The sequence below is a fragment of the Canis aureus genome, chromosome 3 (genome assembly GCF_053574225.1).
Source record: "Canis aureus isolate CA01 chromosome 3, VMU_Caureus_v.1.0, whole genome shotgun sequence".
NCBI classification, from domain to species: domain Eukaryota; kingdom Metazoa; phylum Chordata; class Mammalia; order Carnivora; family Canidae; genus Canis; species Canis aureus.
Window position 1 is genome coordinate 69,139,095 of NC_135613.1, and position 26,324 is coordinate 69,165,418.

The window sequence follows — 26,324 nt, forward strand, 5'->3', positions numbered from 1 at the left end:
TGGCTGGGCTTCCGCGATCTAGATGCGCATGGGAGAGCCAGAGCTCTCACCTCCTGCACCCCTATGGCAACAGATTCTTGGGGGCCCACTTTTGGGCATGAGCAGCTCAGGCCCACGGTTCACTGGACGGCTCCTTTCAGCCCTAATGACTCTGCCTCTCCCAGGGCCCATGGGCTGGCGACCAGCGGCTCAGTGAGGGTGTCTGGGCCACTTGAACTGGAATAAAGGGACTGCAGATAGATTTTGTTTCAGACCAACTCCACTGGCTGTGATCTAGTCTTTTCTAAGTCATAAGGACAAGAACGTCAAGTACGTTTTGTAAATAAAGAGAAACATGGAGGGAAACCTTTTTTTTTTAATTAAAGATTTTATTTATTTATTCATGAAAGACACAGAGAGAGAGGCAGAGACACAGGTAGAGGGAGAAACAGGCTCCCCGCAGGGAGCCCAATGCGGGACTTGATCCCAGGACCCCGGGGATCACGACCTGAGCCAAAGGCAGACACTCAAGCACTAGCCACCCAGGTGCCCCCGTGGAGGGGGAGTCTTTAAAATTAAATCATATTTATATGCAGAAAGCCATAGCTATGTTTTTATACAGTATTTTCATATAAAAGGAAAATAATATCTGTCTTTGAATTATTAAATAATATAAGCATTTTTTTAAAAATGAAATATATTTTATATTCTTTGAGATGCAAGGTCGCTTTCAGTAAATGGGACCTTTGAGGTTTTGCAGTTAAGATTTCTTGATGACCTTGAGCACAGAAAGAAACTAAACTCTGATATTTAGCTGAGGTCTTATCAAAACTCAGTAATTTTGTAAAGGGAATGTGTTTGAAGAACAGTATAGCAGATCCACCATAAATTAGCGTTTGCTAAGTGCTCATGATGGATTTGGGCCTTGTCTCTGGTTTCCCCCAGGCAAAGCTAATGACTACATTCCCAGCGTCACTTTCCTCTGGGTACTGTCCTCTGATTGAGCACTCACCTGGCTATGATGTAATTTTTTTGTTTGTGTCTATCTTACCCACAGACTGATATTTAAGATGAGGGATCTTACCCAGTTTACATAGTGCTCACAGCACGGTGGAGGACACTCAGTCAGTGCTGAGCACAGTTAAATGATGAATGATGGTCTGGATATGGTTCTGTTAACATGGGGAGCCCGCCACACCCAGGCTGACTCTGTGATAAGTCCCCGGCTTCTTCCAGGGAGTCCTGAAACACCAGGGAAACTGTGAGGGGACCCACACTAAGCTGAGATTCTCTAAAACCCTTCTCAGAAACACTGGAAATAGTCTAATTCATAGCAGAAGCTGGTTGGTTTTTTTTTTTTTTTTTTTGAGTGCTTATTTCACTGAATCCTAACAATTTTATGAGGCAGATGTTACTAATCCCATTTTACAGATGAAGAAAACTGAGTCTCAGGGATGCTAACTTCATGTTAGGGACTTGGCTAGGTTAGCCTTCTGGGAGGGTCCCCGTGCTTTAGAACTTAGACCATCTAGGTTCACAATCTGTGCCTTGCTACTTACTGTGTGACCCTGAGCAAATGACTGTTATCTGTCTGTGCCTCAGTTTCTTTATCTGTAGAATGGATAATAGTAGTTGTTTTTTTTAATCTGTTGTAATTGAATTTAAATTTAAAAAAATCTTCTGTAAAACCTAAATAAAGCGATGCAAATGAAGTACCTTAGTAGAATGCATGAGACAGAGTAAATATTCAGTGTTTTTATTATACTGATTATTGCTCTTAGAACCACAGGAGTTCAGATGCAGACCGGTCGGGCTCTGAAGGAGTGGGCAGTTAGGGGAGGTCTGGAGGCAGCTCTGGCAAAGGCCAGTCTGACGTCAGGAAGAGCACAGCGTAGCAGAGAGGAGGATGGCCTGGCTTGGGGATGCCTGCCGGCTGGGGGAGAAGCAGACCCTTGCTGCAGGATTGCGTAGTTGAGCTGGGCCTCAGGCCGTGGGGTGACGAGGTGGGGATGAATCTGAGGTGCCTTCCTGGAATAGAATTGACGAAACGTGTCCTCAGTCAGAAGTGGGGAATGCGGACAGGGAGGAATTGACATTGGGGCGGGAGAGGGGGGATTGGTGGCGGGGCTCTTCCCTAGGAAGCAAGATAAAGGAGGACGATTCTCGTGAGAGAGAGAAGGGGTTGGTGTGTTCGATCCAATGAGTGTGCACACAGGAGTGTGTGTTGTGCTCCGGTGAATGTGTAGGTGGGTCAACAGACGTCAGAGCCGGGATGATGGGGACCGTTTTGGGTGCTTCCTGAAGCCAGTGATGCAGGTGAGCAGACTCAGAGAAACGAAGGAGGGTGAGAAGGGACGAGGGCTCAGAAAGGGTCCTGTGTTCAAGTGCGATGGGATGAACCGGGAGGTCAGGCGGCGGAGTACGAGACTGGGACAGCGTTTGAAGGGGAGCTGTAATGAAGCGTTTCTTGTTTGTTTGGTTTGATTTTTTTTTTTTTTTTTTTAGCAAGAAAAGTTCAGACATACTCAGAGCGGAATAGCACAGCAAACCGCCACATACCCATTATCCAGATTCAACAATTATCAAGATTTTGCCTCCGCTCATTACTGGCCCAAAGTACCTTAAGCAAATTTCAAACATCTTGTAATTATGCCTCTACATACTTTAGTAGGCATCTCTAAAAAGATTGACATGTCCCTGTCACGTGGGACATTAACCATGTCGTTCGTACGTATCATCTAATCTTCAGTCCTCATTCCCATTTCTCTATCTTGGATCTTTCTTCTTACAACTACCGTATTTTTTTTTCTTTAAGTCAAGATGGTAGCAAGGCTTACATGTTACATTTGGTTGGTATGTCTCATACTCTCTTTTTACTATAAAGCAGAGCCCTGTTTTTTAGTTTTCATGCCATTGCCTTGCATCAGTTTCTTAGACCTGTCCTGTAGGAAGCCTCACTTTCTTGCTTTATCTCTTTGCTTCCTTAAAGTGTAACTTTGATGAATGTTTGTAAGAGATGGGATTGGCAGGGCAGTGGGGGGCGGGGGTGGGGCTGAGTAAGTCTGAGAGTGGAAGGGGAGCCAGGATGGAGGGAGACATTGTGCCCATTCTGGAAAGAGGGGGGATGGCTTGGGAGAGCTTACTGCAGCTGTCTGCTTCTCTGCCCCAGAGAAAGTCATTCCCTGTCACCCCAGTATCTACACTGATGGGTATTTTCACATAAGCATGATACATTTTTGTGTGTGTATGCACACACATGTATAAAATGCTGCGTTTGGGTGCATATACACCCCGTATTTTGGTGGCATTGGTGGGAATGTGCTAGGTTAACAGTGAAGAGGCTGGGATTCCAGTCTGGAAACTGGTAGGTATTAGCTTGTCTGGGATTCTGAGCTCTTTCCTGTGCACTTTGAGTATTAACTTCCTGATCTCTAAAAATATGGCCATTGGACCAGATCAGCCCTCCCTTCTAGCTCTGTGCTTTTGCTGAATTTCTAAACATGTTGTTTGATTTTTCTAGCAGTTTGTATACTCCCAGCCCCAGACTCTCAGAGGATCTCTGTTTAACTGGCCGCACATATTTACAAAGTCCTGGGTTTGGGGTTCAGAGCCCTCAGCCCATGCCTCTGTCTTACCTTCCATTTTGCTGTCTTCCGTCTTGGCCATTCTAACATGGCTACAGAGTGATTCACTGCCTCCAGACAGATAAGCCACACGTGGTTCTCCTCCAGGTTCTGCTTACAACATATCGTCTACCTGGAAAGCGTCATCAGTCTCTCCCATTGAAGGTTTGGTTCAGAGCACAGCCCACTCCCCATCATCTCCCTTCCATGCCAGATCCTGTTTGCCATTTGTTGAGCCCCTGCCCTGTGCCAAACCCAGTGCTTTACAAATATCATATCTAATGCCCCAAGAGCAAATCCTGCAAGGTGTAGGACTTGCAATCCCCAGTTTTCATGGAATCAAATTGAGCTTTTAATGGGTTATGAAGCAGAGATCATACAGCTAGGAAGCCTCAGAGTTGGGATTTCAGCAGAGTTGGGTTTTTAGGTCCCTTCTCCTTCTTCAGCCCAGAAGCCCCAGGGCATGTTGTCAATCTTTCTAATGCTGTTATCTAATGTTATTTTCTGCTTTAGTGCATTCGACATACTTTTATTGGGCATCCACTGTATGCCAGGCACCTGTACAAATATTAACTCATCTGAGGGCAGGTTCTGTGTCTTACCATTTGTATTCTGTCCAGGACTTAACTGAAAGGTGGGACACAAGGTAGAAATTTAGTAAACATTTGTTCAGTTCAACCACAATGGATGAAGTCACCCAGCAAATATAAAGAGTGGTAATCAAATTAGGAGTCAACAAATATTTTCTCCTGTTGGCTGAATGGTCTGGGTACTTGTCAGATTACTGCCAGTTTCACTGGGAGCTCTTAGCATATCAACTTGTCATTTATTGAAACTGGCTAAGGGATGAATTGGGCTTGTTTTTACTCTTTGTCCTAAGGCTAGTAGCTGTTTTTTTTTTTGAGAACACATTTTAGAATAGCTGTTAGTGAAAACAATTGAGTTGTTTGTTAAAGGACAGGAGGCATTTATGTCAAAATAAATTTACTGGTTATTTATGGACATCTGTTTTGACATAAATACCTAAAATCACAGTAGGATCACAATTATCATCAAGGCGCATTTAAATTGAACTTGTGTAAACTTCTGAGTTAAGTGCAGAAGTGTTCAGTGTACAAGAAAGAAAACGAGAAACTTCATTTATTTCCTGTTTCAGGAAATAAATACCTCAGTATTTCAGATGGCTGAAAGCTTCTAAAAAGTGCCAAGGCTTTTTGTCTTAGACATAATTGATGGAAGTATTTCTTAAGCAAATATATGAGAGAGAAAATTTCTGAAATTTATGCAGTGTCATGAAATTTATGATACGGAATTTATTCAACAAATTCATTTTGTCAACACTGGGCATGTATTAAGCACAAGCTATGGTTCTAGCTTCCAGGGATGTAGCAGTGAGCAATACAAGATGGCAGGTCTCATTGAGCCTTATTCTAGTAGAGAGGACATGTATCAATAAGTAGACAAATCAGTGAGAAAGGTCATCTCAGATACAGCAATCAGAACTGTGAATAAACTACAAGAGGATACTAAGATAGGGAACCATTTGCAGGGATGAAGAAGGCCCTTCCACATGGGCTGATCAGGTGAGGCTTCATTGGGAAGGTGACCTGTGGCCTGAGACCAGAATAATGACAGCTATTTGAAGAACTGGAGGAGCACAAAGGCTCTGGCATGAGAGGGACCTAGTGTATTCCCATTTGAGTTAGTTGGTTGGGTTGTTTTTTTGGGTTTTCTTTGAAGATTTTTTTATTTATTCATGAGAAACAGAGAGAGAGGCAGAGACACAGGCAGTGGGAGAAGGAGGCTCCTTCCGGGAAGGATCCCGGACCCCAGGATCTCGACCTGAATTGAAGGCAGACGCTCAACTCCTGAGCCGCCCAGGTGTCCCAGTTGGTTGGGTTTGAAGGGCTCATGAGGACTTTGAGAATATAAGCTGGGCAGGCAGCTAGGCCTGGGAAACAGGAACAGGGAGAATGATGATGTTGGAGACCAAGATTAAACAGCCTTCTGGTTTGGAGGTCATTAAAACCACTGAACAGGACCTTTGCTTCAAATTACCATCATGGAAGTTGCTTCCCTTTCCTGGTGCATAGTCACACAATGCTAAGTGCCAGTGAGGCATACCTCCAAGCCCCTTATGGATAGAAACTCATTTAATCCTTGAAACAACATTAGAAGGGTGGCACTATTATTTTCCTACCATTTTGCAGGGAAGAACACCAAGGCCCCAGAGACATTACTTTTCCCAAGATCACACTTATTTAGTGGAGCTTGAAGACAAACGTAAATGGCTTGGTTTTGGAGTCTGTGATCTTAACTATGATATCATGCTACCTCATGGACAGTCCATCAGGAGAGGATAAAGAAGACCTTGAAGAAATCTGGAGGAGAGGAGTAGAGAGCATACTGAAGATGGGAGGGCATTGAGTGAAGTGAGAGATTCATCGCCTGCTAAGAAGTGGGTGGGGCACTCCAATCTGATTTGTGTCTCTTGAATTCACCACTGCATGGCTGCTGATAACTGTGGTCATGTCACATTCACCGCATGCTTTCCTGGACTGGTAGCTAGAATACTTTGTGTTTAAAATAACTTCTTCAACTAACAGAACAATGTGAATGAACAAACAAACCAGAAAGGACAAAAGGAGTTGAAAAAAATGAGCAACCGAAGAAGCCAAGGGCCACCAAACCCACATCAGCAAAGAGTGAAAGCACTGGGTTCACTGACTGATTATAGGATGCTTGCTTGAAGTGATTTTTATTTTTAGAGAACAGACAGGTTATTTGAAGTCCTGTCCATGGAAGAATCCCAACTTCTCATCAACCAGAGCCTAACAGGCTGAGAGTTTCGAATTTTGCCTATTGTGCCCAGTGGAAGCCACCCAGCAGTGCCTCTCCTGGCATTTCAATCTCTAGACTCATCCTGGGGGGTTGCCATGGCAACTCTAATCTGGTTTTCCTATGAATGTTCCTGAACTACCCATCTGGGTCTTTGACCCTGCCTCCAGGTAATAAAAGAGAATGTGTGAAAAGAGATCATGTACTTCTTTTCTGCCTTATTCCCTTTGTTCCAAGAAGGAACATGATGGTATTCAAATTAGTAGGATCCAGCTTTTTTTGTACCTGGAGGAGTGAACCTACACTTTCTTGGGAGATTTAAGATAAGATTTACCAGGTTTGCTTTTGACCTGGAAATAGCGCAATATAATTGCTGTTGCTCTGTGTTGGCTCACTTACCTACTTCTAGAATATTCCTTGGTGACCATCCCAGGGTTCCTATGGTTTCCACTATGTGGTAGTGCCAGGAAGTTTGAATAATTATTAAAAGCTTTAAAATGAGATATAAAAGAGCCAGTAGATTCTTCCATAATGGCTCCAATTCCCACATTGGCCGTTAGCACCACTAAAGGTGTGACCTTGTTTTTAATAGCATCATTATTTTCCTTGGTTAGTTTCATACTCTACTTCTTTCCATATTTAACTACGTTCCTCTATGATCTCTTCTAAATGATGGTTGCATGGTGTATTGCCCTTCCATTATAAATCCTGGTGTTATACTTTCTCCTCTTTCTTCCCTATTACTTGCTTATTAATTTCCCTATTGTTTTGCTCACACTTATGCTCAGTCAGTGACCTCTTCTTATCTTGTTATGTATCAAAAAAAGTAAGGTTCTTTGGAAACAAATGTGATTGACACTTGAGGAATAATGTTAATAGTGAAGTAGTAATAGTTAACACCTTCAAACACTTACAGCGTGCCAGGCGCTGTAGTGTAATTAACTCATTTTCATGACCATAGTCTACTCTTTGACATCATTTTCCTTGTTAGGAAACTGAGGCCCAGGGGTTATATAACTTGTGGATTATGGATTTGCTATTTCCCAGCATATGCTTCCTAAATAATTTGTATTATTTTATAACATGAGTAATCTGATTTTCAAACACCAAGGATTTTTCTTCTGTTTGCACACATTAGCCTATTTACATGGTGTTCTGCTAGTCCTTTCTACAAATTGATTAAGAACACTGGGATGTTTGTTCTTATTTTCCGTTAATATAGATTTGCACCTGATAAAAATGGAGGGAAATGTGGTTATTTCCTAATTCTGCAAACTCATTATTTGTTCAGAAGACTGTAATAAACTCTACCATTGTATAATGTCGGAAATAATAATTGCGCTTTTTTAGTCATGTGAAAAAGTTCCTTCAGGACTTAGGGAGTATTCCTTAAGGAATAGTATTCCCTCTGTATTTTTTTTCAAGAGAATTTTTTCCCCTTGAAACATAAATTATAAATATGATAGGGATTGTCATAAAGGAAAATTGAAAAAAAAAAAGAAAAATTGGAGGTTAGAATCCACATGAGAACACACCTGGGCATGCGTGTCGCCACACACAAGCATGCATGTGGTGTTAGAAGCACAGTTCACCTATAACAGCCTTTTCAGTTCATATGAAACATGGAGTCACATTTACTGCAGACAGCAAGGTGAGACCTTGAATGCCTTTAGTCAGATCTTTTCTGGCCCAAACACCAGTCTTGTATGCTCCTCAGCTGGCATGGAAACTGTGGAGGTGATATTAATCCCAGCCATCATCCGATTGGAAGCCACAAACGGGACGACTGGCTCATGGGCATGTTGATAGACCATCTGGGCTTCCCATAGATTGCCCAGCCATCTGTGCCTCTCTGCAACTTGGTATTTACTTATTTACTTTGAATGATTAAAAAAATTTAAAAAAAGAACCAGAGAGTTGCAGCACGAACAAATTTTGATTAAAAATTAGACCGTCATGCTACTATTGTGCATAAATGAGCCACGGAAGGCAAGCCACATGTTAGCAGTTTCACGGGGAAGGTGAGGAGTACAGCTGAGACTTGTGGAGCAAAATCTTTAAGACCAGGTCAACTACTAAAAGTCTTTTAATTCCCATTCCAGGATTTGAAAGCATTTAGAATCTTGCATTTTGGTTGCTTCTTTATTCTCACAGAAGAACAGAAACATATCTGCTTGATTATTAGACACACAAAAAAGTGGCTGATGTTCAGATTATGGAATTTGCTCACAGACATCTTTTTGCGTGTTATTTTTGAATTAGGCAAAAGAAAGAGCATTGCATTCTTTGATAAGGACAGGACCCAGCTAAGGAAACGTGAGTACATAGGGAGTGGCTCATTAACACATCCAATTAATGAAACTTTGACATCACAACACTGGCTATTGTCAGTGAGCTTGCCAGGCTTCCAATTTCTCTTCATTAGTTATTCTGTTTCCCTAGTTGCTTCCTTCCTCCACCTTCACACAACAGCAGCATTATTAAGGGTGGATTAAAATGGCGTCCAAATTGATAAGAAGTAGTTATCTAGTGTTCCTGAATGTGTTACTTGAAAAAAGTTTCAGGCTAAATGGAGTGAAGAAGATTTGAAATGTAAATGGATTCCTTGTCCCTTTTGTAGATAATTGTACTAAATGCTAATTTGTGGGCCGCTAATGTGTTCTTGTGTTCACTGATAAGCTGTGTTGCTTGAAACAAATTTATAAAAAGAGACAAGTCGTTTGTCGGCAGAAACTCTCAACCCAGTGGAGTCGGTGTGTCTAATGATTTTCTGTGCTTCTGTGGAACAGGAATCTCATCTAAGCTGCCTCCCTCTGCAAATGCACGGCCTACCTACCCACCTGGTGACAATGGGTGGTTTAGAACTTGTTCTCTTTCTTGAGATCCATTTTAGAGATTTGGGATGGAATGTATGCTTCGGCTTGTTTAGGCAAGGAGTCTGCAAACTTTTCCTATAAAAGGCTCAATCATAATTCGTTATGGCCTTTGCAGGCCATCTGGTCTCTGCTAGGGCAGCTCAACTCAGCCTTTGTAGCCCATGAAGAACCTTATGTAATATGTAAATGAATGAATGAATGTAAATTGGAAATATGTTCCAATAAAACTTTATTTATAGACACCGAAATCAGGTTTTTTGTGTAATTTTCACATGTATTAAACACTATTTTATTTTTTACTTTCTTCTAATAATTCAAATATAATTTTACAGTAGAATTTATCTGTAGCTCAGGGCTTTTACCAAGAGGCAGTGGGTAAAGATTTGGCCGAGGAACCATAGTTTGCTAACCCCTGGGTTAGACACTTCTTTTGTCCTGTGTGTCTCTCCTTCAGATCTCTTTTCTTTTCAGCTTTCTAAATGCAGACCCACCACTGCCCCCAGGATCTTTCCATGGTGGGTACTATGACTGGAGGCCCCACTAGGTTTTTGTTTTGTTTTGTTCCCTGTGGTGGATGGGAAGAGGGATGGGTGAGCCTCTTTTGTTTGTAGGAGTGGGGAGAAGGGCAGTAGTGATTTATACTGCCCCACTAAAATTTAGGCTTAATAGTTTAGGCGCATAGAATTGGATGTGCTTCTTGACTTTTTTTTTTTTTTTTTAATTATAAGAAATTCAGATGCTGTAATTTTGCTGGGGGAAATGACCAAGATGTGATGAGTGTATTGCATGTGACACTGGTCTATTTTTTTTTTTATTATTATTCCTTAAAAAAATGCAGATCCAATTGTGAAAACACAACAGGGCTTGACTGAGGTATTACTGGACCCGGCTGCCTTTCAGCTTGGTTGAAGTCCTTTCTAATGAGAACAAAGCCGAATTGGGGGTCATTGCTCATTGTCCACAGGCACTAGTTAGCAAACTACCTCTGATAATTTGGAGGATGCAAAACATCCCTTTGTCCTACATAGCTTCGTAATTACTGATCTTTTGAACCTCTAGTTGTGGAATAAATTGAGTCTTATGCACTTGAGTCCTGCAATAATATTTTACTTGAGGGTGAGGAAGTTAATGTATACCTTCTTTGGTTAGTACTTCAGACACTTGGAGAATGCCTTTGATATTTAATCAACACAGAAACAAAAGTAGCCTGAAACTGTGTAGGAATATTTTAACTAAGTAGGTTAAATTACTCTTTTATTAACTTATCTGTTTATTTGAATGAGCTCTTTTCATTTGGATGAGGCAGTGCATCATAGTGGAAGAGAACTGTTAATAAAAATCTGATTTGCCTATTGACTTGCTTCAGTCATTAGTGAGCAAACCTTTTTTAGGTCATTTTGGTCTCCATCAGCATCTGTTGTAGAGGAATGTCATGGAGGTTTAGCTCCACTTCACAATCCAGGAAATGACTATGGGTTTTGAGGATCATGGGGTGGTGGGGGGCAGCGATGGGCAAGTTTTATCACCCTTGGGTATGTGGCTATGTACAGTTGAGGTTGGAGGACGGTGATCCTAACAGCACGCGGGGAAGCCCACAGAGACACAGCTGTTGTTTGCTGCCGTATGGCAGGACAGGGCCTTTGGGGACAGGCCATGTGCTGCATTTCCACATGAGCTTTCCTCAGGCTGTTCCGACCTAGCTTGCTCTCACTTCTTCCTCTGAAAACCTTTCCATTCACTGGCATAAAATTACTCACACTTCTTTCTTTCATTAAAAATTAGATACTTGACATATATCCACACGAAAAATATTCATAACCTTCTTTACAATAGTGAAAAGGTGGAAACAAACCAAGTATCCATCAATTTATTAATGGATAAAAGAAAGATGTACGTTCGTACAGTGAAATATTACTTGGCTATTAAAAAGAATAAAGTAGGGCAGCCCCGGTGGCTCAGCGGTTTAGCACCGCCTGCAGCCCAGGGTGTGATCCTGGAGACCCAGGATTGAGTCCCACGTCGGGCTCCCTGCATGGAGCCTGCTTCTCCCTCTGCCTGTGTCTCTGCCTCTCTCTCTCTCTCTCTCTCTCTGTGTGTGTGTGTCTCTCATGAATAAATAAATAAAATCTTTAAAAAAAAAAAGAATAAAGTACAGATATGTGCTAAAACCTGGTAAGCCTTGAAAACATGATGCTAAGTGCAAGAAGCTGACACAGAAGACCACGTGTGACTCCATTTATAAGAAATGTCCACAAAAGGCAAAGCTAAATAGGCAGGAAGTTGATTAGTGATTGCTAGGGGCTAGGGGGAGTGACTGCTAATTGGTATGTTTTGGGGTGATGAAAATATTCTAAAATTAGATACTGGTGATTCAAATGTGCACAATCCTTTGAATATACTGAAAAAAATCACTGTACTTTAAAAGGCTGAATTATTTGGTGTGAGTTATAGCTCAATAAAACTTATAAAAATGATGCATTTAGGGGTGCCTGAGTGGCTCAGTCAATTAAGTCAATTAAGTATGACTCTTGATTTCGGCTCATGTCATGATCGCGACAGGGTTGTGAGATTTAGTCCTCCATCGGGCTCTGTGCTGAGCATGGAGTCTGCTTGTGTCTCTCCCTCTGTTTCTCCCCCTGCTCATGCTCTCTCACTCTCTCACACATAAATAGATAAACAAAATCTTAAAAACCAAAAACAGTGCATTTGAAAATAAAGAAATTATATGTTTATATAACTTTGTCATCATGGAAAACTAACCAGATTCTTCAGAGTTACACAGTTTGTATAACTTTTAAAAAATTTTAATAATTTTAACAGTTATATACTTATGCATTTATTTGATCAGTTGGCACAGTCTCTGCCCCTGGGGGAGAAAGATTATCTGAAAAACCAAGTCTTATTCCATGGATGACAAATCAAGTTTATGATTCTGTACTGTGATTTCAGTTATTTCCAAACAGCATCAGGTCCCATTTGTTCAGATGAGTAGTTTGTGGTTGCAAAACCCTCAAATGAAAAAGAAAATAGAGATACAGCTTTTCCTCCCCCTACCCCTCATAGCACTAACATCTTAACTGGATGCTTCTGGCTGCGTGGCATCATGGTTAAAATATGGCCATCAAGGTTTGTGCTTTGTACGTAATTGGCCTTTTGGGAGCCTAAGTGTTGGTGTCCTAACCTGGGCAGTTCATCGTGATGCTGTCCACAGGCAGGCTCCCGTTTTGATGAGAAAGAAGAAAAAAACAACAGTTAAGTTGCCTCCCATCTTAGATTTCTTTCTTTTCTTTCTATTTTTTTTTTTATGATAGCTGAAGATAAAATGTCCTTGCACCCAAATGTTATTATCTGGTATATCTGCCTTAGAAAAGACAAAACAAAGATCAGGTGGTCCACATATTTGAAACATTTCTTAGCTGAAATACAAAAGACCATTGTGGTTGAAAATAAACTGAACCATGGCTCTGGGATGGGAAGAATGGCCCCTGGGCCTGCGAAGGGGATTATTATAACAGAAGCAGCAGTTGTTTGTGGCAGGAAAAATTATTCAGAAGGTTGCTATTTCTGCAATTCTGGGATGCTCCAGCTGCATAGATTGGAACTGGTAATACTCCAGTCACTAGCCCATCTGTTTCTAAAACAGTCCCGAGAAAAATGTAAGGATGGCAGGCAGAGTGGTGGCAGTGGCTCGTGCTTTCTCCCTCCCGGTCCCGAAGTAACTGAGCTGGAATCAGAATTCTGTGTGTTTAACTCAGTGATTTTTTTTTTAAGAGTATTCACAACTTGTAGTTCATTTTGGTGAATTATTTGATGATGAAGAGGAGCATTAAGAAAATGATCGAATCCTGAGAAGGAGCTGGGCTCTGAGGTGCAGAAGGCAGAAATCCTTGAGGGTTGGCGAGGAGTGTGGTTTCTATGGTAGAGTTGAAAAAGCCTGGGCTTTGAAGTTAGGAGTATCTGAGTTCCCTTTCTGGTTCCACCTCTTAAGAGCTGTGTGTGCATAACCCAGCAGCTTAACCTCCCTGGATGGTCGTTGAGGGTTCTCAAGGGGCTCAAATTTCATCAGGTGGTGAGAATTAACTGGAATAAAATGTGCAAAACTCCAAAATTTTGAATAAGCACTCAATAAATGCTATGGAGGTTTAACTTTAAGAAAGAAAAGACCACTCCTAGAGATGCTGCACATGTCATGTTGACCAAATGGCACATGTCCAGGAAATGGAGTCCTCTGGAGCCATCCTGGGAGCAAAACCCAGTAGAAGTCTGCAGATGAACTGCAACTTTTGTGTTCTTTTTTTTTTTTTTTTTTAACTTTTGTGTTCTTAAACCTGCATTGTCCTTTGCTCAGAAACTATTGTGAAATCCTAGTGAAATTCAGAATTTTCTGGAAATCCTACAACCCTTTGGAGATAAGCTCCCCCTAGACTCTGGCAGTGAGGAAACGGGTTGTGTTCATCTGAGTCAATTGAAAATGAATTGACCAACGTTGTCTGTAAATCTCCAAATTTTAATATCGGACTTTAAAGATTAACTTCTGGGAAGTGAGCTCTGACTTTAATGTTTTCTGCTCTATGGACTCTAGTGTATGCATAATTTTTAATAACATGAGCCTCAGTATTGTCATCTGTCAAATAGGCTAAATGGGAACTCACCTTGTTCTGAAGACAGGGCAAACAAAGCCACACATCAGGTAGGTAGTCATCGAATGTTACTTTTCTCTGAGCTTCATGCTGTAAGATGCCATATTTGTTCCCTGGCTTTTAAATTTTTGACACTTTGGAAAAGAATAGAGAGATGCCAGACTGAGATCAATATTGTTCCAAGCTCTCTGACTTTCTGGATAATTGTTTTATCGTATTTGGGGAGAAAGTTATCCCTCTAGCATCCTACTTGATTTTGATAAGATGGTAAACATGCGTTCTCTCTCTCTCTCTCTCTTTTTTTTTTTTTTTTTTTTGACTCATCTCTTATGTGGGTCATTTAATTGACTAAAACACTGAAGCTACCTGTGATTAGTGTATAAGTTTGGGTAAAAAGTTCTTTGTTACCCTGCTTACATATGGAAGATAAATCATTTCCTCATGCCCTCATACATCCCAATCCAGTACTCTCTACTATCCAAAAAAGTCTCTTCTTAACCCCTCAATACTCAAATTGTTTTTGTGTTACTGGAATTGGGCCCAGAGATCCATGGATGGACAAATCTGATATGTCCACTGAAATATTAACAGGGTTTAAAGAGGAGCCAGGAATTGTCAGGAATTAGAAATTACAGTACTATCAAAGCTGTATTCCCATGTCATATTTTCTGGACTGTTCAGCAATTACTTATCTTATGAGAACCAACATTGATCATTGTGTCAAAATTACTCATTTGATTCAGAAAATTTATATTGAGCCCGTTTTGTACAAAGTGCTGTGCTAGGCACTGACGGGAAGGGGAGAATGCAAATACGAATTATCCATGGCCCTGCTTTCAAGGAGCTTTTTGTTTTGTTGTGAGGAGAAAACGTGTATATAAATAATCCAAAGTAGAAAGGAGGCGGTTATTGCATCTGGCATAGGGAAACTAGGAAGGGCTTGATGGAGAAGTGGCACTTGAGCTGTGTCTTGAGTGACAGGTAGGATAGGGAGATGGTCTGTTTTCTAGTCAAAAGAACCATTTCCTGTTGTTAAACAGGCATCTGATAGAGTTGGCCTGGACTTAGTGGGGGAGGGGGGTCATTCCTTGGCCTATGAGATTTCTCAATAATGTACATTCCATGAACATTTTATGTACAGACACACACAGGCACACACAAAGAGACATACACAGAGGAATGTTATGTATATGAATTTAGCTGAAATGTAATTATAGTTGTCTTTTGGCCAAGATGCTTGAAGCCAATAGTTCTGCTTTTAATATATGTGTGTATTTGGCCAGAGACAGCAGACATGTTTTTAATTCAATTGCCATCTATTACGAAAAGCCCAGATCAGTTCATGAATTAGGAATTCATCCCAAGGATCAGAATTAAATGAGATGTTCTATTTCAATCAAAACATTTGGGAGCTTTCCAATAGAGACAGACTTACTCACTTCCTGGCATGCATTGTAGTCTTGGGAAGATAAAGGTGGATCATATTTGGTTTTTATGAACTCATTCTCACCCCAGAGTCTCTGACAACTAAAAACCTTACAAAAATGAACATCTAGAATTGCTTGGTCTCATTGTGCAGTGATCTGAGATGTCATGTTCATGTTCAGACTACTAACTGTATTATGATTAGCTATCTTTATCTTCCCTAAATTGAGCTCATGCAATGGACAGAGGAAGGTCAGAGGGTTTGGGCCATTCATATGGGGTGGAGGGAGAATCAGACAGATACAAATATATGTGTTCACTGAATAATCCCTGGGTTCTAAATAGTAAATAAATATGAATTAAAGTTCTAAGGGTGGCTGGCCTTTTACTATTAATATTGCATTTTTCCAAGGTGCCTTGAATAATGAGCCTTTGCTTTTAAAATTTCAAGAATGGAAGATCACAGGTGGATGAATTCATTCAGAAGTCATAATAAAATAAGGATATTAACTTTGTTTAGAAAAATCAGCGGTTTTACATTTTCTGAAGTGAAACATCTAGAATTTAGTTTTAAGGTTTAAAATATTGAGGGGTGACTGGGTGGCTCAGTCTGTTAAGTATCCCACCCTCATTTCGGCTCAGGTCCTGATCTCTTCAGTTCTGGGATTGAGCCCTGCATCGAGCTCTCTGCTCAGTGGGGAGTCTACTGAGAATTCTCTCTCTCTCCCTCTGCCCCTCCCCTCGCTCATGTGTTCTCTCTCTCTCTCAACTAAATAAATAAAATAAAATAAAATAAAATAAAATAAAATAAATAAAATAAATAAAATAAAATAAAATAAAATAAAATAAATAAAATAAAATATTGAGCCTATGACCCAGCTCCCTTCCCTGTGCCCCTGCTTGTCATTCTCTATGCTCTGGCTCATCTCCTGGGCTTAGAATGTCCTTTCATATAGAAACACTCCCAAAGTCTCCTTAATGGTAATAATAGTGATAATAGCCAGATAAATCATAAATGCAATTTTAGTACTAAAGATTACCAAGTGCCAGTAGCCTACATTCACAGTCTCATCTAGTCCTTGTTACAGCTTTGTGAGAGAGGCACAATTTGAATCCCTACTTTGACACTGAAGCTAAAAGGTGATAAGTAAACTGCCCAAAATCACACAGCTAGTCTGTAGGATTTTTGCTGAGCTCTGGCTGATTCTCTGTTGGCTCTCAAAGTTAACTTTTTGGTAATTCCACATTTTTGATATCTTCTACCAAATCTGTTTTCACAGGTGCTTTCAGTGGCTTTATGTACTTATCATAAAGTCTATCACAGTTTCACTTTTACTTTCATTTTCCTCAATTGGAAAAATAATTGTTTTTAATGAAAAATTAGAAAACAGAGAAAAGAAACAGAGAAAAACAAAATAGCAAGAATCAAGAAATCATCATCTACAATCTCATATTGTAGAAAAAAAAACCCACCAGGGTTCAAAAGGCTACCTACTGTATGATTCCATTTGTATGGTTTTCTAGAATAAGCAATGTGATAAGTAAGGGAAAGGCAGCAGATTATAGATGGCTAGGGTCTGGGTGGGAAGAAGGATGGACTACAGAAGGACACACACAGAAGGACGTTCTGGAAAGATGAAAATGTTCCATATCCTTATTGGGATGACAGTTATATGATTGTATGCCTTTGTCAAAACTCCTAGAACTGTATACAAAAATAGCAAATTTCACCATATGTAAATTATTCATTAGTAAACATGACTGAAAACACAGCCAATATTAACACCTCGCTACATATCCTTCCACTCATTTTCTTATGCATCCTAATTATAAAAGTATGTCTTTAAAACAGATCACACTCTGTCTTAAAATCTATTTTTCACTCAAAAATATATCAAAAGTATCCTTTATCATCAATAACAATTCATCATAATCATGAACAATGAGCATGATTGTTTGAATAAACTTTCTGATTATTTAAATTGGTTTTCATCCAAATTTTCTTATAGCAGATCTTGCTCCTAAGCTCTACTGTTAATGTATCCTGTGTGGAAAAGACCCTCTTTTTCCCCAAAAACAGTTGCTTGGACTGAAAAATAGCAAAATCGGTGAATTGCCTAGATAACCTCTTTGGGGACACTCTGTTTGTGGCTAGCCTGCTCCTTAGCAGGTTGTTGAGGAGTCTACTTTTCAGTACATTTTCCTTGACCTTGCCATGGAAATATAGCTAAAGCAGAACCAACCTGTGTGAGTGAACAGAAATGATCAGCTATTTTTACCTTCCTGCTCCATTTGGGGCTGGTGTTCATCTTTCATAAACTGACTTTTAAAGAATGAACTTCCTTCCGCCTTCTATGTTTTGCCAGTGGAAATATTTACTCTATGTGGAACTTGCTTTTTGGGGGAGTATAATGAATGTTATTTCTTTTAAAAGGTACAATAAATATTTTCCTCCTGACCTCTAAAAGTAAATGGATGAAAATAAAATCGATTGTTTTCCTCATAAATTCAGATAGACATATTACTTCTGTTTCAAAAATGACATCAGCTAGATCACCTCGCAAGCTAATGACACTTTTCCTGCCAGACAGAACATTTGATTTACCATTGTCGTGAAGTCACTGTGCCATCCTGTTTTCCATTCACGCCACATGCCTGAAGTATTGTGACATTTAACGTTTCCTATAATGAAAAATAAGAAAAAATTGACAAGGCTCATTGTTCACCATTACATAGAGAAAAAGCTCTCCACAGACATTCCAAGAGCTTCTCCGTGGGTCTTACTCTGTGTGGCCAGCCTTCTCTTTCCCCTCTGAGAGTTCACACACTCCCTGCCTCTTCCCCTCCCTTGCAGATTTTATGAAAGCCTTTCTAGCATAGAGAAGTAGGATTAGAACAGAAGCCACCTTCTTCGTATGCAGGATCTCCCAACTTTGGAAAGCATTTTAGACTCTCGAAGAGTTTAGAGTTCCTTGGTGATGCAGTCATTTAAGCATCCGACTCCTGATCCTGGCTCAGGTCATGATCTCAGGGTCTTGCTATTTGGGTCAATTCCCACGTCAGGCTCCATGTCGGGCTTAGGCTCCACACTGAGCATAGAGTCAACTTCAGATTCTCTCTTCCTCTCCCTCTGCCCCTCCCGCTTGTGCCTTCTCCCCTCTCCTCAAATAAATCTTTCAAAAAATTTACAGACTCTCAAAGGGTTTGATTAGCTACTGTGCTTCCTATCCTTCTGTATCTAACATTGCCATCCCCTGGTGCAATGATAGTTTCTTAGAAGGGACCTGAGCCTCTGGTTTCTTTTTAGATATGTCCATAGAATTTTTTTTATTTTTTTATTTTTTTTTATTTTTTTTTAAATTTTTATTTATTTATGATAGTCACACACACACAGAGAGAGAGGCAGAGACACAGGCAGAGGGAGAAGCAGGCTCCATGCACCGGGAGCCCGACGTGGGATTCGATCCAGGGTCTCCCGGATCGCGCCCTGGGCCAAAGGCAGGCGCCAAACCACTGCGCCACCCAGGGATCCCCATAGAATTTTTTTTAAATTAGATAATCAGAAGTCCCCTGTTGACCACTTGCTATAGACCAACCAGTGTAAGGAAAGACACCAGCATCTTGCCCTGTAGGAACGTGTCACTGTTCATTTGAATTTTTTCTCTCTTGTATACAATTTTCTATATGTTTTTTTTATATGTTTTCCTTAAAAGAAACCTAAAACAGGATCACATTCCCTCTTTGGAATGTCCTGTGTTGCGATTCCTCAGCAGGGACATCCCATCTGTGGGCTGCCTGGAACGTCCTGAATTGGGTATGTGTGCGCTGGCAGGTTCCACCTAGGGTTTGAGACGGTGGAACCGCTCAGGAAATGGGAGGGTGTCTATGGTTGCTGTTGCTTGTTGCAGCAACCATGGATGAATAATTGACTCTCCAAAGCTTTATGAGCTAAATGAAACGAGTCTTGCTACTTTACTTGGACATGAGTCTTTTTCTTGAAATCACAACGCAGCTTAGATCGATCTCTCTTGGAGTGGCCTCCCTTTCAGATGGTGGAGGGCTCAGAAACTGACCTTACGGTCTCGTGGAATATGGACAGTGATCCAGGAGGCAGACTGGTCACCCACGTCGGTCCTTTTGAATCCTCGGCTGGTCACCTTGTCTCCCGTGCTGCAAGGCTCAGACAGGGCTAGCGGTCTGCTCTTAAATCAGTGTGTGTTTGGATGGTCAGTGCTTCAAACTCTTGCCCTTTTTAGGTTTAAGTGTGTGTGAAGAAGAAAGTGGAGACCTTGAATATTAAACTTCTGTTGCCATTTATGTGATTCGAAGGCGGTTTTGTGGAGAATTATTGTTCTTAGGTGGAATCACAGCCCAGAGTTTGGAATGAAGTCATCCCAGCCACTTGTGCCAGGCCCCAAACAAGCCATCTAACTGATCTTTTCCCCGGAGTCAGATACAAATAGAACAGTTTCAGAGCTCTGCAGTGGTGGAATTTCAGAGCAGTTTAGCCGTGGTCATTCTCCTTTCTGCTTTAAGACAGGATGCATTGTGCCAAGGCTAACTCCATCCACATTAGGAACCAGGAGATAGACAGCTGTAGAAGACACAGCCCCACCTCCCTAACGAGCTGCAGACAGTTAAGCAGCAGGAGAAAAGGAAGGACTGCTGAGGCTTTATCTAGTCATTGCATTTATTTACATGGACCCCAAGATTTATTCTTTGTCACTTTGTCTCTGATTTAAATTCTTTCTCGCGGTGCCTGGGGACCTTCTGATCTTCCGGCACCTCTGTGGTTTTGCACCAGCTGTCCTCTGCAGTGTGGTGGCAGCCCTGCTCCCTCTGGTGGAAGACCTGGTCCACAGTGCTCAGAGAGCCCCTCACTTCTGACCCAAAAGATCCTGGCTAGGAAGTGCACTCAGATTACTCAGCTTTCAGTTTTGAAATCATACCATTCAGTCAGGTATTTGCTGACCCATCAAGGCAGCAGAATCAACAGAAATGAAGCCAAGTCCCTGCTTCATGGAGCTATTTTAGTGGTGCATTAGAAGGGTGTATCTGTGGTGCAAGTACCAAGAAACAAGCGAAGACAAGTTCCCTTTTTCTTAATGAAGGAAGAAGAAGAAGAAGAAGAGAGGAGAAGAGAGGAGAAGGAGAAGGAGAAGGAGAAGGAGAAGAAGAAGAAGAAGAAGAAGAAGAAGAAGAAGAAGAAGAAGAAAAATCTTGCAGAACTTGGTGGACCCAACCCACCAGTGACTCTGTTTTGAGTGAAGGAAGTCAGAAATTTGGGAAAAACAGCTTCCTAGTCTGTGCAGCCTGTTGTAACCAAATAGCAGAGGCTGGCTGACTTCTAAACAATAAACATTTATTTCTCACAGTTTTTAAAGCTGGGAAGTCCAAGGTCAAGGTGTGTATCTGGTAAGGGCCATCTTCTTACTGGAACCTCACAGGTCAGAAGGGGTGAGGGAGATCTCCAGGGTCTCTTGTGTAAGGGCAGTAATCCTATGCTGAGAGTTCTATACTCATGACCCAAATCTCCCTAGGGGTCTCGCCTCCTAATGTCATGACCTCAGGGATGAGAATTTTATCATATATGAATGTCGAGGAGGCCCAGACATTCAGAACATAGCAGATAGTTATAAACTTAGGGCATTATTCAAGAGTCATAAAAAATAAATTTGTAGAGGGAGAGAGGATCCCTATGTGGTCTGCGTAATCCTGGGAGAGAATTGGTTGGGGCAAAGCTACCAAAGGTCCACTTTGTATGTTCTCTGAGTTTCTGAGTTGCCATTATCTCGGGTATTTTGTTCATAGCTCCCACCACCTGATGGAAGTATATTCAGAGCAAGTGCAAACAAAAGTTACTTGAATCCAGGTGTTCATTGTAAAACATATGAAACAGCTTGGAAATATGTGCCATGCAAATAAAGCTTTATTTTTATTATATTATCAATGGAAAGCCGAAAGTTGGACCAACATATTTTGCCTGCACATTCCTGGAAAAGGCTCAAAATATGCAAGCAAGGAGTTGATAGCAAGTGTGAGCTTATCCCCAAGTCTCTGTTAACGTAAGGCCAACTATCAGCTTTGGTTTTTATAGTTTCTGAGCATCACACAGAGAATCAAGAAAGAAAATAGCCCCTCACCTCACTCCCAAGATGGCCAGGAATGTCTTAGATTCTGTAAGGACACAGTGAAGATCAGGACTAATGGATTTTGTTAGCTAGCCAGCTAACAAAATGAGTTTCCAGATTGTTCTAGAAAGGAGAGCAGAAGAACAGAGAAACAAGATCCCTGTTACACACACTCAGGGCTGGATACTGTTTTATTTGCAGGTACTAGTTGAGAAACAAGTTTCTATTTAACACAAATGGCAACATGGTAGTTCGATTTTTAATTTCTCAAGGAACCTTCATACTGTTTTCCACGGTGGCTGCACCGATTTAAACTCCCACCAATGGTGCCTGAGGATTCCCTCTTCTCCGGATCCTTCCCAGCATTTACCCTGGTCCTTTTGGGAAGAGCCATTCTGAGATGGTATCTCAGGGTGGGTTTGATTTGCAGTTCCCTGATGATGAGTGATGTCAAGCATCTTTTCATGTACCTGTTAGTTGTTTGTATATTTTCTTTGGAAAAGTGTTTATTCATATCCTTTGGCCATTTTTTAAGTGGGTTGTGTGTGTGTGTGTCTGTGCCCATGTGCAATCGAGTTGTATACTTCCCTTGTATATGTTAGTTATTTGCCTCTGAGCAGGCCCGTGGTTTGCAAGTACTTTACTCGGTAATTTTCCTTTTCATTTTGTCGATGGTGTCCTTTGCTGAGCAGAAGCTTCTTGCAGTCTACATAAATGTAGGAGGCGATGGATATGTAAATTCACTTGATTATGGTAATCAGTTCACAACATGCACATAGTACGTACGTATAAGAAATCATTACCTTGTACACCTTTTAGAAATCGCCTTGCGTAACCTAGCTATGTACAGATTTTATTACTTGTCAGTTGTACCTCAATAAGGCTAGGGATAAATACATAGACGCATGCATAAATACATAAACACATAACAGCAACGACAAAGAACAGGAACAAAAACCTGGCAGAGCTCGGGCTCAGAAGTCCTGCCCACCTAACCAGTGGATGAAGAGCAAGAGTGGAGGCAGCCAGGATGTGAGAAAACAGCCTGAGGACGTGCTAGCAGTGAGGAGAGAGACCACTTACCCATCACTATCTCATCACAAAACTGACCATCTTTGCAATGGTTGTGTAGCGAGAGAGAGAGAACATGTGAAAGGGGGGAAGAGGTAGAGGGGGAGGGAGAGAGAGAAACTCAAGCAGCCTCCCCGTGAGCACCAGGCCCGTTGTGTCCCTGCATATTTAAGTGTACAGCTTAGCACGTGGATCTCTCTCTAAAAGGAGTGACACTGCTGAGACAATAAAAGGTGACTCTTCCAGGTTTCAACTGACTTCTCTAATTCCCGGGAAGACATGTCTCTGATGCAAGCACAGTAACCTAGTGGCACACTGGGAATTGATAGCTTCTGGAAACATTGCCAGGCATAATAAATATCTTCTTGTATGTGGTTGCTATCGAATCATTCCCTTCCCCTTCTAGGTGGTGTGTTTTCTGACAGGAAGTCACTCCTTTGTAGCACTTAGCACTGCTTTATTTGGAGATGCTTAAAAATTGTGTGTTGCTTGAGTGTTACTTTTTTTTTTTTTTTTTTTTTTTGGTAAATAACTTTTGTCCATTCAATGTAACTACCCTGGAATTGTGCCCCTCTGTGTCCCTGTGATGGGGGGGGACAGCTGATAGACCCCAGCAGGGCCCCAGCCTGCAGCCTGTCCCCCAGGAACCTCTCAGAGCCCTGCAGAGCCACCGAATGGCAGAGATAACAGTCCAGCAGCTATGGTGTGCCTTCAGGCAGAGCCAGGCCAGGGCAGCTGGCACCTATTTTCAAGTGAGTCCAAAACAAAACTTCCATTGGCATCAAGTGATTGTGATCATTTTAGCTTGGAGTTATTTAAACTTATTGACGCAGGGAGAGAATGGCAGGTTTTCCCTCTGGGTTCAGCCTGTCAAATGTTTGTCTGCTCATTTCAAAGACCTAGACCAATCGATAAAGATATTATTCCAGAAGATGCCGGGGAAGCTGACCCCAGACAAGGCTGCCCAAGCGCGTGGCAGTTCACGTCTCTTCTCCCTGCATTTGGCAATGCACCTTCAATGCACCTAAATTCTTCATTTAGGGTCTTGTTTTATGGGTTTCCTGGCCTTTTTTTTTTTTTTTTTTTTGAAAAGGTACTATTGTGTTTTGGGGAAAGGGCCCAAAAAGCAGATTAAAATCTAGTATTTTGATTAGAACCTTTTAAACAATGTGAGATTTCAGGGAGAAGTGTTTATATAAAATATGCCTCCTCTGAATACATATTACATTTTCTGTATGTGGGGAGTTCAAGCGGGCCCTCCCTGTAAAATGGAGTCTGTGTCTTCTGCCTCAAGTCCTTTTGAGAATGAGTGGAAAATATATAAATTATATGTTTCTCTTCGCAGATTGGTTTTCAATATTTCACATGCCAAGAAAATGTTACAAAATTAGGGCAGTAGTATGAATGTATGTTTTTCCTAATGCTCTCTACAAACAGTTTTGGATTTTTGTTCTTTTTTTTTTTTTTTTTTTTGTATTTTGTTGTCCTCTCAGAAACCACTGGGTGGCTAGCAAAAACTTGAGGGAATAAGCTGATACGCTAGAGGCAAAACCCAAGATGTATTCAGTGTTCAGATCTAAATTGTTATCAACTCAGAGTCCTTTCCCTTATAAGGAATCTTCAGTTTCTAGGAAACCTGATTGACAACTGTGATGTCCTCCCTTCAGGTAAGTTACACTGTTACTGATGAACAAAACCCTCCTCTACCCCTGGCTTTCTGCTTGGGGTACAGTACCTGCACTTTCAAACTTACACCTTCCCTCCTCCCACAGTGCCCCCAGCCCAGACCATCTACTTGTCACCTCAGAGGTCTCAATAGCCTTTCTGCTTTGGAACCAATCAAAATGGCTGCAAAAATTTTGGGGACCTTCCAGAAATTTCTTTCTGTGGATTTGAGTCTTCAGGGAGTAATGAAACATAATGATTTTTTCCTCAGAAACTTTGTCCAGCTGTATTGAAGGAAAAAACCAAATTGTGTATAAGAATTTAAATTGGCAAAAACAACCTAAATCCTGGTAAGTTTCACACCAGTTATAAATGTGTGAGACTTCTTAGCTTTTATAGTCGGAATGGAATACAAATAAGCTGACCTATGAAAGTCAAGTAATTATGCATCTTTTTATCATCACAGTGAACTACGTGACATTGTCTAATAATTTTTTTGATGGAGATGGGAAAGACGACAGGGTTTTACATACACAGAATATTATAAATAGACATCTCAGGCTGTTGTTGGTTCCACATCCACAGATCCTGGCTACTTAGACCAAGAGTGATGAATAGCAATGATTGTAAGAAGATATTTTTTAAAGTGCATTATCATGTGTTATTTTCAATTTTGGTATCATGAGGTTACAATGATACTTAGTGTTATTCTTTAAATAGCCCACTGCAAAGAAGACTGTCATATCTGCCCAACTGAGTCTTTCTTTCTTTGAGGTTTCTTTTTTATCATTCGTATCTAGGTACTTAGAATCTAAAAATAAGTTGCTAAATCTTTTCACTCCCTTTGTGCTCTCAGAGGACATTAATCTTATTTCTTAAGCATTTGTTCTTCAGCTGTGTCAGCGTTGGAGAGGAGTCTTGCTTTTTTGTTCGGCTGTTATTTTAGCCCTAATGGGTATATGAAAAACCTAAATGAGCCCAAATGATGCTCATGTAATTAACAAGTACACCTTTTAACTGTCTCAGAGAAGACCACTCACCGCCTTTGCCGAGATGGATTTTCTCGGGTGTAGGAAGAAAGTTTTTGCTGAGCCCGATGTGTTCTGTGTGCTGCCAGGGCCTCATTTACAGCCTTCGTTGCTTTCAGAACAACTGGGCCGCTCCACTCCAGAGCCCTTGCTGAGGGACAAGGGCTCGGGGGGGAGGCTGAGCTTGACAGAGAAGAAGCAGACAGGCAGGCAGGCAGAGGTGGAGCATTAGCATCAAGGCACAGTGGCAGGAAAAGTGGTGGATGACATCCGTGTTGGGGTGGATGGCGTGATTCATAACATGTACGAGCAGGCACTTCTCATAAATGTGTGATTGGTTCAATCAGATGAAAGGCAAGGAAGGGGAAGTTTACCTTGCGGATTGTTTCCCAAGGCAGATCCACTTTGTTTTCATCTCCTCCTTACTTATCACCTGAAATTCAATAGACACACTGATCTTACACGTGTGCTCATTAGACACTACTTATGCCTCATGTGCTTCTCATTTTTAGAATGTGTTCCTTTGGGTTGTGTGCGTTTTTTTAAGCTGCTTTATTGCTTCAATGAAATATTTTGGGAAACTACTGCACATATTTTATTATTTTAAAATTCTCATTAGTGGCGCACCTGGGTGGTTCAGTCGGTTAAGTATTTGCCTTCGGCTCAAGTCATGATCTTAGGGTCCTGGGATCGAGTCCCGCATCAGGTTCCCTGCTCAAAGGAGAGTTTGCTTCTCCTTCTCCCTCTGCCTCTCCCCCTGCTCATGCACTCATTCTGTCTCTCTCTCTCTCAAATAAATAAAATCCTAAAAAAATAAATTAAAAAATAATAAAATTCTCATTAGTAAATTTTAAGGAAACCACAGAGAAAACAGAAACAGAAACAGACATGTACAAGCTGGAAGCTGCGAATCCTAAGTTTTGGAAACGAGGTAGATCTGTCATTTCACAGTTGTGCTCGTTATATGCCATCGCAACTCTTCTGAGTTCATAAAGGCACATATTGACCCATCTTCTTTCGAGTGGTGTTCACTTTGGGGGTAGATTTA

General features: G+C 41.2%; 1 protein-coding gene and 1 long non-coding RNA gene across 19 annotated transcripts in view; one reads left to right on the forward strand and one right to left on the reverse strand.

Annotated features, from left to right (window-relative positions):
* NCAM1 (neural cell adhesion molecule 1) overlaps positions 1–26,324 on the forward strand; it is a 295,457-nt gene that overhangs the window by 126,721 nt on the left and 142,412 nt on the right. The window lies entirely within an intron of this gene.
* On the reverse strand, positions 1,614–19,631 carry LOC144305578 (uncharacterized). Its single transcript, XR_013372575.1, has 4 exons — positions 19,455–19,631; positions 17,987–18,063; positions 13,969–14,090; positions 1,614–2,007 (listed from the first exon to the last, which is right to left on the reverse strand). It is a non-coding gene; the product is annotated as an uncharacterized LOC144305578 (long non-coding RNA).